At 44.5% G+C, this 18,224-nt stretch overlaps 1 protein-coding gene across 3 annotated transcripts in view; it reads right to left on the reverse strand.

Annotated features, from left to right (window-relative positions):
- PLEKHA3 (pleckstrin homology domain containing A3) overlaps positions 1-18,224 on the reverse strand; it is a 723,378-nt gene that overhangs the window by 593,008 nt on the left and 112,146 nt on the right. The window lies entirely within an intron of this gene.

Consider the following 18,224-nt stretch of genomic DNA (forward strand, 5'->3'; position numbering starts at 1 on the left):
TGTTATGTGGTGGTTAACTTGATTTTGATACAATTGTATTTTATTAATGTATGAATATTATTTGTTTTTTATGGCTTTATATGCAGATTGATATGATGTATATGTGTAAAGTTTATTATCTAAACTAAATCACATTAAAGATATTATTATTTTGACGAATGTAGGAGGCGTGTCAAAAACGACACAGCCACATTAAAAATGGTTCCACCCAGCGGAACAATTTTAGACAGGTGAAAGGATACCTTTGGGCCAGACGCGCTTTACAAATAAAGAAATACAAGTCACCACTTGCCTAGCCACGACTGACAGAAAGAGGGTACCTTCTGCTGGAGTCTTTAGGGTTCCCCTGCTTAGGAGGCATAAGGACTCTTAAGGTTGCACATAGAAAACCCTCTCGCATTCTTCGTCAGGCGTTGGATTAAGCCTGGCTGGGAGAAAGACCAATCCAAAAACCCAGTAAAGACAGAAGAAATTACAGTAGACTACCACATGCGGCAACACGTGAGCTTTCCAACAGATAGGCATAAGAGCAGGGAGGAACGGGGGTGGAGGTGAATAAAAAGAAGGAAATTACTAAAGAAAAGAAGGGTACAGAGGGTAATAATGGATACTGCAAGCAGTGAAAAATACAGTTCAATTGAGCAAGAAGACAAGGACTTGTGGGCAGTTGGAGGGAAAAGCATGGCCAGTGTAATGCAATGCACACTTGTACACAGCTCTGCCTTTAGAAACGTGGGTTACTGCTGTGCAAAACGGTCTGTTGTCCCATCCCCTCAGAACAAGCCTTAAATTAGTATGGACAAAAGGGGACAGGACACATAAGTACGATGTATGAAAAAGTTACTTCGTTTCTCTCTACTGAGTTGTGTTTGTGTGACCACGGCAGTACTCAGGCCGTATTTACCAGAATATGAATGCCTGCGCGTGTCAGAAAAGTATTATTCTTATAAATTAAATATGCAAGCAATAATGCTGGTTTTGCTAAGGCAAGGCTCTGCAGATCGGCTATGTACTGGAAAGGTGTTGCCATAGTAATAATTTTTTTATCCTTTTCACTGGTTTGCCTTGCATTATGATGCGCAAAGGGACCCAATCGTTGTAGTAGAATTCATTTTGCACCTCACTACTTTTATTATTAGCAGTCTCCAGGAGGCACGACATGAGATGGTCGGCATATGCTGGAAAAGTACGTTATTTTGGTGTAACTCATCAAACTGCGAAACTTTCGTAAAAAATTGTTCCACTTCAAGCAAAATAAAAAATAAATAACAAAAAATAGAAATGGCCAGGGATGCCCATCAGCTGGGTTAAGAGCAATATGGAGGCAGTTTACTCGGGTATTCCACAAAGCCCCTTTGCATTTGCCAAACTATGAGGCTTCAGTAGTTTACACCTTTCCATAGTCTGGGGAAGAGATAGGTTAGGGACCCCGGGCGGCCTCCCTCCCTCCACTCATCGCCCCTGCTGGTAAGAGAGCACTAATGCACACAGCAGCTCAAAACAGTAGAGCAGCAAGAGAAACTCTCCTCCCAGCTACCAGAACAAACGTGTTCCCCACTCCTGCACCCAGTTACTACTAGGGATGAGGATACAGAGCCAGGCGCTCTTGAACTGGCTAACACCATATCCACCCTAGAGCTGCCTCGCAAATGGGATAACTAAACACTTAACGGATTAAAAGCACAGCAGGGTTCAATAGAAAACCAGTATAGTATAGCCACCTCCACGTGACCAAGAGGTCATATGGAGGTTTTAAAACCTCAGCCACAGCCAGGCAGATAATTGGAGCCAACAACAGAGTAGAACATGAACACACTCAGCCAATGAACCATCGGTGGAAACCAGTACAGCTGGGAAAGCTTTCATGGAAACCGGGCATACCCAATCACCAGTCGTGTGGGGGAAGAGCTTTCAGACTCAACAATCGGCTACATTGCACGCTAAGCATGTTATTTAGAACAATAACTTAGGAATTAGTAAACTTATTGACTAGTTTTCACCATATTGTCTTCGACAGCAGGAACAGTCTGCTATCGTGTATGCTTAAAGGGTATTTTTACTCTGGGGACTGTTCATTAATGTAGATTGTTATAAAATTCATTTAAAACCAGTAGCAAAGGATTTAAGTATTGTATACTAATTGAGAACAGTAAATCGTTTTTGACAGTGTCAAGGACTCGCGCCTGTTGAGCCGATCCTACCCTAGAGGAGGGTTGAGGGAGTGGAGAGGGCCTCAGCACCTGAACCCTCTATGTGTGCCTTAACTGTTGATTCAGGGACTACTATCGATCACCCAAAGCCTTGCACCCTGAATTATCAGATCTACAAAGACCACCATGCGCTGCAGTACTGGGAGAACCCAGCAGACCACTGGAGAAAGATGAATGCACAAAATGCAGATTCTGACACTCCATTGCATGTAAACTAGAGAAGCTTTACTTACCACAGCTCGGAGTGATCAGAACGCTGAACCAACGTCCAACTGAGAGACTAAAATACTGTTTGAAATGCTGCGCACCAAAAAGGGGAGGTTTTGGGGAAGCGGGGTTTATATAGTGTTGCACTATGATGAACCAACTCAGGGAAAATGATAGCTTTAAATTGGACTCAAGAGACAGGTGGAACATGAACCCAATGGAGGCAGGAGGGAAGGTCAGAAGCAAGAAGTGACGGGTATAAAACACAGCAGGAGTGCAACATGGTGGCCTGCCACAAATAACAATGTTTACGCTGTCAAACAGTCCAAGAGTGTTTATTGCAGGTTCTTCCACAAACACAGTGGCTGTTAGTTCTTGGAAAAGGGATCATTGGGCCTACCAGGTTCTTTGGGAAGTTTTAGCGCTAGGGCCGTCCCTCTCAACTACCCTCTCAACTGCGCCATCCTTTTCCGCCTCGGTAGCCCAGGCGCCTTTAACGGGGATGCTAGTTGTGTACACAGGTGACCCCCTAGTGTATATACTTCCTTCTTCCTAATGGCTACAAGGGTTTCCACTAAGACTGTAGCTGGCAATCTCCCTAGTCGTCCCTGACCTAGCCCTGCCTAGTATTTTAAGGGTGTTGGGGATGTTGCCTCCTTCCATGCTGTTTCACCAAATCATACACACTCTTTCTCACCTGACCCTTCTCTTCCCTGGGTTTCAAGATGCTTTCCTCCCATTGGCTCATCCCTCGGATCTCTTACTCATCCTTTCCACCTACACCCTTTGATCTTATACCTCCTTACACCTGATCTGTCAATTTTAGCTATCTCTTTACGTCTACCCATGCTGTTCCTTCTCTTCCCTCCTTCCTCCCACTCTACTTCCTTGTCTTTTGCTATTCCTGTCCTAATCCCTCTCTGCTCCTACCACTACTCATTCTCCTACTCCCTGTTGCTCTTACTGTTCTCCCTCTACTAATATTCCTACTCTATTTAACACTATCCCTCCACTAGCTGTCTTCCCCCCGGTCTTAATTCTTAACATCCGTTACAACTACTATTTACTACCTCTCTCTCCCACGTGCTACTCCACTTCTCCCACTACAACCATCTCTACTCCCAAATACTAATACCTCTGCTACTCCTACTCTACCCTCTATTCCTTACACTCTCCACAGACTCCCCCCCCTCTTCAATACCCTCCACAATCCTGTCGCTCTCACCTCCTCTGGTCTCGGACATCCTTCACCAACTCCTGTCCTCACTCAACTAACCCCCACTGAACCATTCACATCCCCTTACTTAAATACGGACCTCCCTCCCAGGATTTGATAATTACCCAGGCTAATCACTTACCTTACTCAAAGGGGTGTTACAGGACAAGGGCCTGGAAATCCTCACCAGGGCTCATAAGAGCTTGTAATCCCCACCCCGTCCTCGCACCATGCTGTTGGCTGCATTCCTGTCATGGAATATATCTCCATGGTGGGCTAGTGGATGCTTGGAATACATTTTCATGGCCTCCTTGGGGCCTTTTACTTATAAAGGTCCCTGGTGGTAAGTGGATAATACCAGCTGCCCTGGAGGCCTTTGAATAATAATATTCCCTGGTGGTTTAGTGGGTTCTTCAGTGAGCGTAGGCTCAAGCAGAGCCAGTCTGTTGGGTTGCGGTCTCGTATCTACTGTGCCGGTGTCGCATATGTGGCATCCAGCAGGTGGTTACAACAATGGGCTGGCTTGCATGGCCCCTCTGCTTCTCCCAGCATAGCCTGCTTCTACTGGTGCTCCGGCTGCACCTACAGCTTCTGTCGTGGCCCTGCAGCCTTCCGTCTGGTATCTCCTTGTGGCCGGGACGCCGCCAGACAAGGTATGGAGGGACTGGGAGAGGTCCTGCTCACACCGAGGCAGAAGAAAGGGTTTTGGGCTGGGCTCTGTCCCTCCCTCCGTCCCTCCCCTGGCAGGGCTTGAAAGCAGGAGCAAGACAGACTGAAAGGTGTTTGGGCGAGGTCAGAGGATGTAGAGGTGGAATGAGATACCAGGCAAAGGACTGAAAGTGGAGAAGAGTGCTGCAAGGAGTAGGATAAAGGTGCAGGTGAGGTATTGCGTGTGAGAGTGGTACCAAGTGGAAAGAGTGCAGCTTCGATTGTGAGAGTGTATGTGAGTGAGTGAGTGAGCGGTAGTAGAGTAGGGTGCAGAGGGGTAGGATGAAAATATAGAGGGTTAAGATGAAAGTAGAGTGGGCAGAGAGAGATTGAGAAAGCAGAAGGAGTTATATGTTGGAAGCAGGAGAAAGTAGTTAATGTAAAAGTGAAGTGGTAGGGATAGGAAACGAGTGTTAGAAGACCAGAGGGACAGAGGTGGGGAGAGAGGTGACACGAAAGAGATGGAGTAGAGGAAGTGAGAAGCTAGAGGGAGTAGGAAGTTAGAGAAGGCGGTGGGAGAGAGGAGGAGTAGAAATGGGCAAAAGTATTAGGGAGGCATAAGAACGGGGAAAGAGTAAAAGGGATTTGGAGAGAGAAACATTGTCTGAGAAAATACAGGCACCATTTAGAACATTACTGAGACCATTTCTGTGGGATTATTAGAGTAGTATAGCCTCAGGAAACCCTGGAGGGAGCAGGTTAGATAAGGTCTTGGCCTTAAGGCCCTCCAGGCAGACAGGCTAGCTTAGAGAGTAGGGTCAATGATCTATAGAATTCACGCTAACCTTAAGTGCTAGGGATGTCCGGGTTTGGGTGAGGGAGCCCACATGAGGTTGAGAGACCAGCCAGAAAAACCCATTAGCAAAGTCTACCTGCAGTGTTGAGAACCATATAGAGTCAGTTTTAATGTGCTGTTAATAAAAAACACTTGTGCCATTTTTGGGACTTTTGAGATTCTTAAAGTCATATGTGACACGTTCCAAACTATAAAGGTGTATTTGTTCCTCACCACTGAGTTTCACCGGTAAGAAAACATCTGCACTTCACCCTTTTTTTCCACCACTGCTTTTCCAATAGGCTTAAATGCTCTCCTTTGTCTATAAGTCAACTCTTGCACATCATGAAAGATGAAAATTCACAAACCTGTGAAGGACACCCTCTCTTTACTCTCAAATCCCTCATCCACAGTCACCATACTTCAGAGTTTATCCATAATTATCAGGCCCCACCCTATCCTCTAACACTTTTTACCAGAAGGTGGTGTCATTTTTCAATTCCAACTGAACATCCATTGGCAAATCCAGGTGTTCCAGAATCTAGCTTATGCAAAACTCCCCTCAAATCATCCCCTTTGATCTCTCCTAAGAATACCACAAAACATATTCATGAGGCTCTTCCGAAATTCTCCAGGCTCTCAACCCTTATTTCCAACACATGATGCTCTTCATCAGCACAGTTGTGAGCATTTTCAACGAGACTATTCGTTTGCTTCAAAAACCTTATCTGTAGTGTTGTTGTGGTGTGCTCCACTATGGTCATCTTATTTTCCAAATTAAAAACTGCCTTGTTAAAAGTTGATTTATGTTTTGCTTCAGTCTTCGCCATGGTCATTTCAATCTTACAAAGCATTTCCATAATCCCATAGCAAGAGGGGCAGGAAGAACCAGGAGTAGCGGGTGCCAGAGTAATGGTCTTATTGTGTTTTACACCTTGGACTTAAAAAATGTAACTTTATTGTGTGCATTCTTCTAGTGAGTATAGTGTGCACAGTCTAAACAGGTGGTCAATCTCAGGTTAGTGCATACTCCTCAAAACCCTGGGCTCTGAATGTGGACACCCAACCACAGGAGCTACAACCTTGGGGTTGACACGCTGGGTGCAAAATGGCAACACACTTCGATTGAGAGATCCTTCTAGTCTCCGCCACAATGCAATTCTGCAAAACAACAACACCACCACCAGTTGGAGTATGCCAGCCCCTCTAACTATCGCTAGGGGATCCTATCAACAGATAATCCAAAGCGGTTCCATGCCCAACCTCAAAATGTCTGCCTCACAGTGACCTAGCCCCCCTAACGCTGCCACACAGATGATCCATACTGCTGCTTAATTTTCAGGTCATAGGCTGCACCACTGAAGCTTATCCCCAGGTATCAAGTACTAAGAGACAACTGGAGATCCACAGGAGCTCCTGAGACAGCTCCGTACATCAGCAGCAAGACATCCTAGCACAGGGCTGCCTTAACGATCAAAAACTAGTAACTGCAGTAAGCACTGCTGGCAGAGCGAGTGAGACAGTAAATTGAGGAATTGGGGCTCAACTCTGCATCCACACCACAGGAGATCAAAGATGATGGTCACACTGAATTTTACTTTAGCACCATATGTTCTGATGGTCTGCACCCAAATGATCCCGTCTCAGACTGCTAATGAGCACGCATGCAATTTTTAAGGTTTTGGTGATTGGGGGGGGATCTTAAACCAAGAAGCCATGTTGTTTGGGGGAACCGGGGGGCAAGTCATGCCACAATACATTTATTTTGTGACCTCTATTGCGGCAGAGCTGGGGGGTGTATATTGGTGAACGACAAAGATAAGTGGAAATCAGACAGATACTGTACTTTGGACTGTTACACTTATTGCATGACTGACATGTGGGGACTGACATGGGAAATTAAGGGCAGACTGCAGCTGCCAATGTTATTCAAAGCAATGCAAAAGAAATGTGTATTGGGGCAGCAAGAGGTTGTGAAGTAAGGAAGGGAAAGTTCAGGGTGTTGAGATGTGGAACCTGCTCAAGGATCACAGGAAGAGGGGTTTCTTCCAAGGGGTATAATTTAACCTGTATACAGAAAAACACAGTGTAGGGAGAATAGGAAAGGGGCAAACAGAGATGGGAAGAATGTGTTAGAGCCTGTTTTATTATTACTGTATTTATTGAACGCGGACCGAGCTTCGAGAAGCAACAGAGCGCTTTACAGAGGTATACAACAACACAGATGCATAACGCAGCACTTTTTAGAGGTAACAGAACAGATATACAGCTGGGGTATCATACCGAGGGAAACAGAGGAGGGGTACAGCTGTATTCGGTGGCAGGGAGGCGAGAGACTGGTGGCATCGAGTGAGTCAGGTGGTACGAGGGGGCGACGTGATGGCCTAGGTGTTAACGCAGAGAGATTCCTTGAAGGGGTGGGTCTGGAGTTCTTTTCTGAATTGTAAGAGCATGGGCGCGAGTCAGATGCGGAGTCAGTTGCGGACGTGGGTGAGGTTCCATAGTCTTGGGGACTAGGCAGAGAAGGCTTGTTTTCTGGTCCTGTCCTTTTTACAGTAGCGGATTTCAGGTCTGCATGTGTCCTGGCTTCTGGTGGTGCGCCGTCTGCCGGAGATGCATAGTTTCCCCGCGAGGTAGCTGGGTGACTTCAGGGCAACTGCCTAACAGATGATGCAGCAAGACTTGAAGGTGATTATTCACTTCAATCAAGGGTGATGAGTTCTCACATTCTCCCAAAAAGAGACATACGTTGTAAGAAGTTGAAATGTACCTTGGAAAGGGTGCTTGACATGCAATTCAAAGATAACTAGGCAAAGCCTGCTCTATGCACCCATCGCAGATGAAGCCTTCTGTCAATAGCTGTCCTGCTGAAAATTCACCTCGAAGAGCCATTTCTGTCACAATTGGAAAGCTCAAATGGAGCACAGGGAATTTGTTTTGAGAGAGCCTCTACCGAAAGAGAAACTTGAAAAGGTGTTCATGACTTATACACCTACAACTGAATGTAGCTCTGTAATTCATTGAATAATAACACCTCTTCAGGACATGCATGACTCCTCAAAGGCTGTGCACAATAAGGATCTGATTAACAGAGCATTTTCCTATGTGATTGCGCCATTATAAAATGCTTCTGTGAATCAGGCCCTAAATATAAGAAATCATGACTTATGCTGCGTTTAGAACCAATGTGCGAGCACATCTGCATGCATGCTGTTGGATCCTGAAAGAAAACTGAGTTCTGAAGTGAGGCGGTCATTAGAACAGGCCTGGTGCTGGGTACAAATGTTCATAGAACACACCACAAGTTGCACTTCTTCAGGACTTTGCAGGTCTCCAAATGTTACTTAAGTAACCGTCTCCGTGAATAGGAGCCTATTGGTAGCAAAGACATACGTTCTTAGACTTTAATTAGCAAGAAAACAAGTGAGGCCAGTTCGCAACAGGATCTTCTTTGTTTCCCATGTTTTGAGTTAATAAACTGCACAGATTTACGAAAGGGGGGGGGGTGTCTATGAGGCAGTATATGCCTGACCACGGGTGTGTGGAAATCCCATCATTCCCCAGTCTTGGTTTGCTTTGTTTAATCTGTTTTTTCTTCTCATGAACGTTAATCTCCCCCAAACAGTGTGATGGGGCAGATGGATCAATACTCTGGAAGTAGCCAGATCATTAGTTTAAAAAGGTGCAATTTTATTAAAATCATCTGCGTGCATAAGGAGGTTGCAGTTTCCTTTATTTGCTTTGCCATGGTTTTCCAAGTGGGATTCGCAACTGACACTTCCTGTTCTTCCATATATATCTGTCCCAGAAGGGCAACCCCCAAAGATTTATTTAAGGATAACTAATGAGTTTGAATGGGTTAATTTTCCAAGCCTTGAACATTTTGCCCTTGATTCATGGAATCATTTGCGTGTAAAACGCAGATTTGCACGCCATTCTGCCCAAAAATCCCCATACCTCAAACATACCTCAATCATCTGCGTGCATAAGGAGGTTGTAGTTTCCTTTATTTGCTTTGCCATGGTTTTCCAAGTGGGATTCGCAACTGACACTTCCTGTTCTTCCATATATATCTGTCCCTGAAGGGCAACCCCCAAAGATTTATTTAAGGATAACTAATGAGTTTGAATGGGTTAATTTTCCAAGCCTTGAACATTTTGCCCTTGATTCATGGAATCATTTGCGTGTAAAACGCAGATTTGCACGCCATTCTGCCCAAAAATCCCCATACCTCAAACAGGGATTTTCAGGCAGAATGGTCTGCAAATCTGTGTTTTTTCTTCAGACAGCACAGTGGGTGAATACACCCTACAGGTTTAACTAACTGAGCCCAACTACTAGGAGTGACCATTTTTTTATTAATTTATTTTTACGCTGATTAAGCGCGCAAAACCCATGGGCATCAAGGCACTGTTACAACCTCGTATTCCTACACTGTGGGAGAGTTAAGGTCATAGCACTGAGGAAACAGTGATTGGGTACTTCAATATAATTTTAGCATGCGTATACCCTGAAATGCAAGGTCAAAGGCACTATAGCATCAAACACTAAGACGGATACAGCATTCCTGGCTCTTAGTTGAAAATGAAACTTATCAGCCCCCCCTATTACTGCATTAGCCTGAGCAGACACTCTTTTGGGCTGTTGGCACCAGGAGCTGAAGACAAGAGCTAGACTCAAATGGGTGCAACTATCCTTTCCAGCATTGCCACATTCATGCAACTGTGGCCATCTGCCTCCTTACCCAAATGCACAATCTTACATTTAGGGGCCAGTCATTAGCATAGATAAAATATTCCTTACCTCATGAGGTAAGATCGAGCAAGGATGTGTCATCAAAATAAAAGGAAAGACATAGCTGGCCCAATTTCTGAACTCCCCATCTGAGCCGGTAGTTTGTTATCAATATCAGAGATAAGCAAATTAAAAAGCAGCAGAGATTAGAGGCTTTCACCGATAAATGAACTGCCATGTAAGCAGAAAGGAAAGCACACAGTTTTAATTAAACCTATTGATGCAAGGAGTGAGGAGAATGACTCTGAAGGTTTTAGCATACAGATATTTAAGAAAATACCCCAAACCAAAATTTGTAGGTGAAATTGTTACAAGGGGGTTTTCAACATCGAATTCAACATCAAGTTAAATGGTGACCTTTTCAGAGAGAATATTAATCTCTTAGAGGGACAAGGCAGAGGGGCCCAATTTCGCCTCTCATTTTCATGCTATGAAACCCCTAGCCCACAGAATTAGACATGAAGCAAGTATTCAAGCTTTGCAAATAAACCAGGCTGTTCATAAGATTGCTCTGTATTATTTATTATTTATTTATTTATAACGCGCAGGCCCTGGGGCATCAGGGCGCAATTTGTACAGGGTTGCAAGAAAAGAACATACAGGCAGATAGATTACAATAAAAGTATACCAATACAGCATAATAACAATCTTAATAATTACATATATTACACATGGTACAGTGTCCCTAGGCTCCGCAGAGGAAGTATCCCTGAGGTAGTTGGGAAGGTAGCAGACCGGAAATCGTGCAGGGGAACAGGCAGGCTGAGTAAGTAGGACAGATGTCTAACACAACTATTGCTGGTCAAAGAGCCAAGATTTGGTTTTATTCTTGAAGGTGTTGAAGGAGTCTTCAGCTCTGATGGCAGCGGGGAGGGTGTTCCAAAGTTTGGAGGCTAGGACAGGGAAGCTAGTGCCTCCCGCTTTTTGGAGCTTAAACCTAGGGATAGTAAGGCAGTGAGTCTGAGCAATTCTTAGTGGACAGGCAGTGGAGTGGCGCGAAAGCCGACTGCAGAGATAGATCGGTGCCTTGTTGGCTAGGCATTTGTGCGTGAGGGCAAGCATTTTTAGGGAAATTCTCTGCTTCACGGGTAACCACTTTAGGCTAGTTCTGGCTTCTGAGATGTGGTGGTTACGAGGGATGTTCAGGGCCGCTCGAATTGCATTGTTCTGGGTGGTTTGGAGTTTGGACAGGTTTTCTTGGCTGGTGCCTAAGTATAGAGCACTGCAGTAATCTATTTTTGCCATGATAAGTGTTCTCGCTAGTGTGACGCTATTGTGGGTGGTGAGGAATGGTCTGCAGGCTGAAATGAGTTTGCACGTGTAGGCAGAGGTGGACCTGACTCCATTAGTTTTTCTTGACAAGGATAAGGTGGAATCCAGGTAAAAGCCTAGTGTTTTAGTGTCTTTCGAGACTTGTATGGAGTTGCCGTCTATGATGAATGACTGATAGGATTGCTCAAGTTTGCTCAGGCGTTGTGATGTACCCAGGATAAGTAGCTCCGTCTTATCGTCGTTCAGACATAGCTGGTGCTGGGCCATCCAGGCTTGGATGACCAAGTAGACTTCATTGAGGGCCTTGGTGTCAGCAAGATAATCACCAGAGATGGGAATGAGTATCTGGGTGTCGTCTGCATAGTTGGTGTAGGAGACACCCAGATAATCAAGCACATCAAAGAGTGGTTTCGTAAAGATATTGTAAAGAGTAGGTGACACGCAAGAACCCTGAGGAACACCGCAATGAATAGGGGAGGGATCTGCGGCAGCGGAAGGTGCAAAGACCCTCATAGATCTGTTGCTCAGGAAGGATTTGATCCTGGCCACTGCGGAGGGAGAGAAGTTGGCAGCAGAGTGGAGGTGCCTGCAAAGTATCTGGTGGTTAACCAAATCAAATGCGGCGGAAAGGTCGAGGAGTAATAGCATTGCTAATTTGCCCTTGTCCTTCAGGACTTAGATCTGGGTTTTTAGGTCTAATAGAGCCGTTTCGGTCCCATGTCTGGGCCGAAATCCGGATTGTCGAAGACCTAACAGATTGTTTGATTCAAGGTAGTTTTGGATCTGCGGTAAGCTGCACGGTCCAGTATCTTCAGCAGAAATGGTACTGTAGTAATAGGTCGGAAGTTCGTGGGTGTGCTTGGGTCAAGGGAAGGTTTTTTTAGTAGCGGGATCACCCAGGCGTCTTTAAGGTTGTCTGGGACAATACCTGTTTCAAAGGATGGGTTAATGAAGGCTTTAACGAATGGGGCTAAGTTATGGGCGGAGTCCTTAATGACGGGAGCTGGGCACGGGTCACCTTGGCAGTTGGATGGTTTCATCCTGAGGGTGATGTTTTCTACTTCGGTGACAGTGAGCGGTGCGAAGGTGAAAGGTTTGATGTTGGCAGAGTTTTGGAGAGGGTGGGCCTAGTAGGGGAGAGTGAGCGGTTGTCACGCCTCAGGCAGTCCTGCATTTCTTTTATTTTAGATTGGAGCATAGAGATTTTGTTTAGGGCTGGATTGAATGTTAGCACACCATTTGCTGTCTTACGTGCAAGTGTCTGGCGGGGAGACTGGGGTTTCGAGCTCTTTTAGGACTCTAAAGAGTTCCTTGGAATTAGAGTCGGCTTGCATGATACAATTATTAAGCGATTCTTTTTTTAGCAATGATGATGGCGTCTTTATAAGTGAAGGAGGCGAGGAAGAAGCCGTCTTTATGCTCATCAGATGGGTGGCTTTTCCAACGGTTTTCCGCGCAGCGTTTGGCTTTGCGGAGGATTCTTAGCTGTGGAGTGAACCATGAGTTGAGATGTGCTCGTGGTTTAGCCTTCCTAGGTTTGATTGGTGCTATAGTGTCAATAGCCGTGAGCATCGTTTGGTTGTAGATGTCTGCTAGGGAGGTGGGACCAGAGCAGGCGTTGGTCGCCGCATTAAGAGAGGGTAGTAACAGTGGGAGGAGTTGTTCTCTTGTTATATTTTTTTTATTGCGGGTGGGGAGGGCTGGGGCAATGGGTGTTGCGGCTCGCGGGGTAGCTTCAATGTTAAATGTTATGATGTGATGGTCAGACCATAAGCATGGGGAGTTATTGAGGACCTGGATGTTGCAATTAGAACCGGCTAACCAATCAATGGTCCTGCCTTTGGTATGGGTCGGTTCTTGTATGTACAAGGTGAGGCCAAGGTCAGTAAGAGCATACTCCAGATCAGTTGCTACAGGATCCTTAGGGTGACCGCAACCTAGATTGAAATAACCTAAGATTATTGTTTGGGAGTTGTTTTTTGTTTTGTCAAGAAGAAGAGTGGAAATTTCCTGACAAAGGTGGGTGCCGGCCCTGGGGGCCTGTAGGTAAGGTGAAGGGTGGCCGTTTGGTTAGGTGTTAGTAGTAATTTGATTGTCAGCAGTTCAGCTGATTCAAGTTTGGAGTCGGATACCACTCTTAGGTCAAGGGGGTTTTTATGGATGAATGCCACGCCGCCACCTCTAGTATGGGCAGAGGAGCGGTCACAGCGTGTGATGCCATAGTCAGGCGGTAAGGCCAAGGATAGAGAAGAGCCAGAGGCGGCATGTAGCCAGGTTTCGGATATGGCAATGAAGTCAAGGTCGGCAGTGGTGATAAGGTCGGCTATGTCAAGAGCATGTGCTGTGAGAGATCTAGCATTGATGAGGGCACCCTTGAGCACAGGCAATTTAACTCCTGTGGTCTTAGTTTTGCAAGTGGCGGTGGGCGGCATGCCTTCACATTTGAAAAACATGAGGATTTCCTTTCGAAGACAGTTCAAGAAATAACTAATAAGAAATGTTTAAAGAGGGTTCAGGCTTTTCAATAAATTATACAAAATTTGAAGGCCATAACATTTCCGGAACAATCCATATGAGCTGGGCCTCACAAGAGGTTTCCATTTAAATGGTCCGGTTCATCTACAGAATATTTGGGGGTACGCGTTAACCCAAATATCAATGATCTATTTAGGGCAAACATTCCATGGCTGTTCCTGGCACAACTGGATTAACATAGATGGTCTAACCTGGAAGAAGTTCCTTGTCTGGGGAAGAGTAAATGCTGGCAAAATGAACATCATTCCTAGAGCATTGTATGCATTTCATAATCTACCAATTGACATCCCTAAAATAAACTTAAATAGACTCCAGCGGTGCTTTTTCAAATTTATTTGCCTAAACAAACGCCCAAGTGGGTTAGAGAGTACCAGGCCTCACATGGCTGGCCACCCACATTCCCCACATTTTAGAACGGATGAAACCAACAGAGGTGAAAAGCTGCATGACAATAGAGCAAGATGTGGCAGGGATTCCACTTACCACTTCCACTTACCTCCTTGCCATTCTCGAATCCTAGCTATGGTTTACAACAAGGCTCGCTAGTACAAGCCACTTATACAGCGCTCATCTCATGGGATATGGCCATTCGCCTATGGCCAGCTAAACTGGAAATGGGCTAACTTTCCCCCTTTCACACGTAACCCCAATTTCTCTAGGGGTGCAAAGGAAACAGCTTCAAGAAATGAAAAGGGGTTTGCTGAAGCTAGCAGAGGTTTTCATGCAGCACACTCCATTTACCTTTGAGGAAGCAAAGTTTAGATTTGATGTGATGTGGGAGAAGTCATCATGCACAGATTAAGAACTGGGATCCTACACTAAAACAAGGGCAGCAGTGGAGAGACAACACAATTGAAAAGACAATGCACTGATGGGGACTTCAGGGGGTAGAAAACACACTTTCCCATGACATGTGGGGGAAATACAGTGGAAAAGAGAATGGCATACATGAATAGATGGGAACTAGAATGGGGAGCAGAAGTATACCCTGAGCTGCTAGATGCACTGCGATTAAGGAGTGTGCCTGCAAAATCATTTATAGGTGGTGGCTTTAACCCTTGTGGATTCATTCTTTTAAACCAATGTATTCTCCCCTATGCTTGAAAAATTGTGGCAAACAAGGTACATTGGAACATTTGTGGTGGTCATGCCCCCATTAGCAACTTCCTTGAAAGGACATACTAGCTAGGATAAAACAGATTAGCAACTTTTAGTCCCTAAAATACAGATTTTAGGGAACATTTCTGAGGGTGGCGTTTATTCAATAACAGGTGCCTTGTTGATGCCTATAACACCTACTGGCCTAAGAAAGACTCCCATTAGAAGACAGATTTTTTTTTGAAGTATTTATAACACAAAAAGATACTAAAGTTGTCAAGAAAGAATGAAAAGAAAATATCATCTTGGCAAATAAGCAGTTGTTGAAATCAACTCAAGTCAACTAGGTTTGAAACGAATGCATCCAAAAACATCGACACTGGGAAAGGTATTTCCAAATGATCAAATAATTGGATAGGCTATACCAAAACCAACCCAGACAAATGTTCAAGGTTCATGGAGTTGGAAACATGTTTGAAGATATATTGGACTCTGAGCAACATGCACAAATAGGACTTGAAGAATAACATTGTTCGAAATATTTAGTTATGATGCCGATTTTGTCCATGATCTGTTTAACAATTTTACTACTGTGGTGGAATGATGTATTTGCACAGAGTGAATAGGCCATGAGACATAAAATTAAGTTGTGACAAAGTCCGTTGCCTTGTTTTCGAGACTTCTAATCGAGGACTTCAGGAGGCTGTGTGCTTCCCCAAGCCAATGGTTTTGAGCCCAGGCCGGTATGGCAAGGATTTGATTAACGTCTACTTAGCCATCACCAACAGGTCAGGAACTGTCACTTTTGAAAAGGAATGGGTCGCTAGTCCTTATAACCTTAAAGACGGGGCTAAAACGGTGAGACCTTTTCAAAAGACATCGTTCAAGGCCAACGCAGCACACCCCACACACACACAGAAAGGCCAAAATCTGCTTTATCTGTCTAGCATAGCCAGTGATGGTCACATAATTACCCGCAAGAATGAATCCACCAGGGCCACCTCAGGAAAACGGATGGGTGCACAGGTACCGGAAAACTCCAAGACCAAGATGGCGGACATAGCCCTTAAAGCTGTGGTCCAGCCGCCAAAGGAGAAAATCATTATCACTCATAATGAATGAGCAATTAAGAACCAGTAAATCTATTATCAGACTCGGAGTTCAAATCAAGACTCAGTTGCACACAATTCTGAGAAGCCCAATCCCAGAGGACGTCAAAGCAGAACATAAAACCCACAAAGGGGAAGGCAGAATGAGATTTTTTGGAGTGCAGCAACAGCAGTGTTTGGAGTGGGCTGGGGATTGCAAGGAGAGCAAAGCAGACGAGATTGGAGGCTAAGAGGAAAAAATAGAGGAGGCCCGAATTGAAGGGGGTAAAGGAGGTGGAGGGAGGAGATGAAGTAGAAGGGAAACATCAAGGAAGCAAGTGGTTGGAGGAGCACAACAGGAAGACGTGGAGGTGGAACGAATACCTAGAAAGATGGATATATTCAGTATGTAGAGGCGTAAGAGGGCCAGTATCTCCTAAGGCATGTGGTTGAGGCAGAGGCTGTTGCTGTAACTGATAATCAGGATACAGAGATAGCTAAAGCCCTCGTCAGAGTGACCGTAACGGCCACATCTTAAACTGAGAGGAAGGAATCTTAGGGCACCTGCAAGACGAGACTGCAAGTGCCAGCGGAGCTATCTCTGGGAGACTTTGTTGAACGATTCCATTCATGAAGGAGAGAATTATTGAATGAGACCTTTGGAAAGAGACAAAAGGGATTCTGTCTATTATTTTCTTTCTTTGAGAAAATCCATGAAGATGTTCTGTTCTGCTACAATTAAAAAACAATGTTTTTACTTCAACCTGGCATCCAATCTTCTTTGTGATCCCCATTCGACTATCTGACATTGTGAAATGCACAACTGATCTTCCTGAACAATGAAAGAAAACAAGTTATTACTGAGAGTACATGAAAAGGAACTGTTAGGAGCTTGACAGTCGCAAATGAGAGATTCCAAAGTCATAGGAATCTCATCACTGAAGAGTGGCTCAACAAAAGGACAAGGTAAGGCTTCATGGAGAGGAGAATCTTCACATTCCAAGATAATACTGAACTGTACAACTTAACATGGAACCCATTTTTGGATCATTGTGGGAGGACAGAAGTCTGCCCGATGCTTGGTGTGAAGCATCTACTTTACAGAAAGATTATGAGATGGGTGAAGGGGGTCACTAGTATTGCTTTTTAGCAGAGGCTTCTTTCCATGTTTGATTAAAAAAATAATGTGTTCTGCCAGAATAGGGGGTTCAATGTCCAGATTTCTGCCTCGACAATCAACCCTTTTGTATTTTCTTTTTGATCAGTGCTCTTATAAATAATTACGTGTTCTGCTCTTTGGGAATATTTTATGTGTATACTACGTGTAGTTTACTTGAAAGTGAACAATGCAAACACCCACCAAAAAAATATATACAAATGATTTACTTGGTTATTCCATTTCATCTGCTTTTTTAATTAACAAAAAACATTCTAGACTCCTTTTTAATAATTTGGACTCTTTGGTGGTGCACAAGGAACCAAACTGGCAAAAGAATGCTGTAGGTTAGCTCACACAAATACATGTAGGCAAGAGTTGTGGCGGTTTCATTAAGAAATATTTTAGATCAGCAGAAGGTTTACTGTATTTATTAGGCTTGTCATGTGCTCGGAGCCTCGCAGGTTTGCCTGGTCAATGACGAACAGTTGAGTCTCCAGCTCTTAGCAGGAGGAAAATCTTTACTGCCCTTTCTTGCCTCTCCTCGCAGCCAGGATTAGATTTAAATTTCCAGAAAGCAATGTTGCTTGTCTTTACTATTTCTCCACACTGCCTCTTACTCAGATCCATATGGTAAATTTGCATTTGTAAAGAATTATGAAAAGCTGACAGTTTTGAACAGAAACACAGTATATTAGGTTTACAGCTGTAGCAACAAGATCTACACTGGGTGCTTTACAAAATGACTGAATGTTAGAAGGGCTGGTAGTGGTACAGTTGGTGTTGTCACAGTGGGCATATGCACTAGAACAAAACTACAGAACGTACATTTCTGTACATCAGATACAGGCAATCAAATGTGGAATTGGAATTGGAATTAACATTATGTACAACAAGGGAGGGGAAGAGATTAATCTAGGGGACCCATGTACTTGACAAGGGTATGGATCCCTTCAAAGGAGGCAAGATTGACTTCAAGGGCCTAATTGAATGCAGAGATTGAGGATATATTTTTGATTTTTGGGTGTAGGAAGAGTGGGGAGGGAGCTTATGTGAAAGAGGGCAATAGTGATCAAAGAGAAAAAGTGGGATTAGCACAGGAGGGGCGGGGAACAGATTTAGTAGGGCGCTGTAGCGATCGACGGGGGTACCTGGTGATAAGAGT

Source organism: Ambystoma mexicanum, chromosome 9 (genome assembly GCF_040938575.1).
Source record: "Ambystoma mexicanum isolate Mex_15411 chromosome 9, UKY_AmexF1_1, whole genome shotgun sequence".
In the NCBI taxonomy this organism is placed as follows: Eukaryota; Metazoa; Chordata; class Amphibia; order Caudata; family Ambystomatidae; genus Ambystoma; species Ambystoma mexicanum.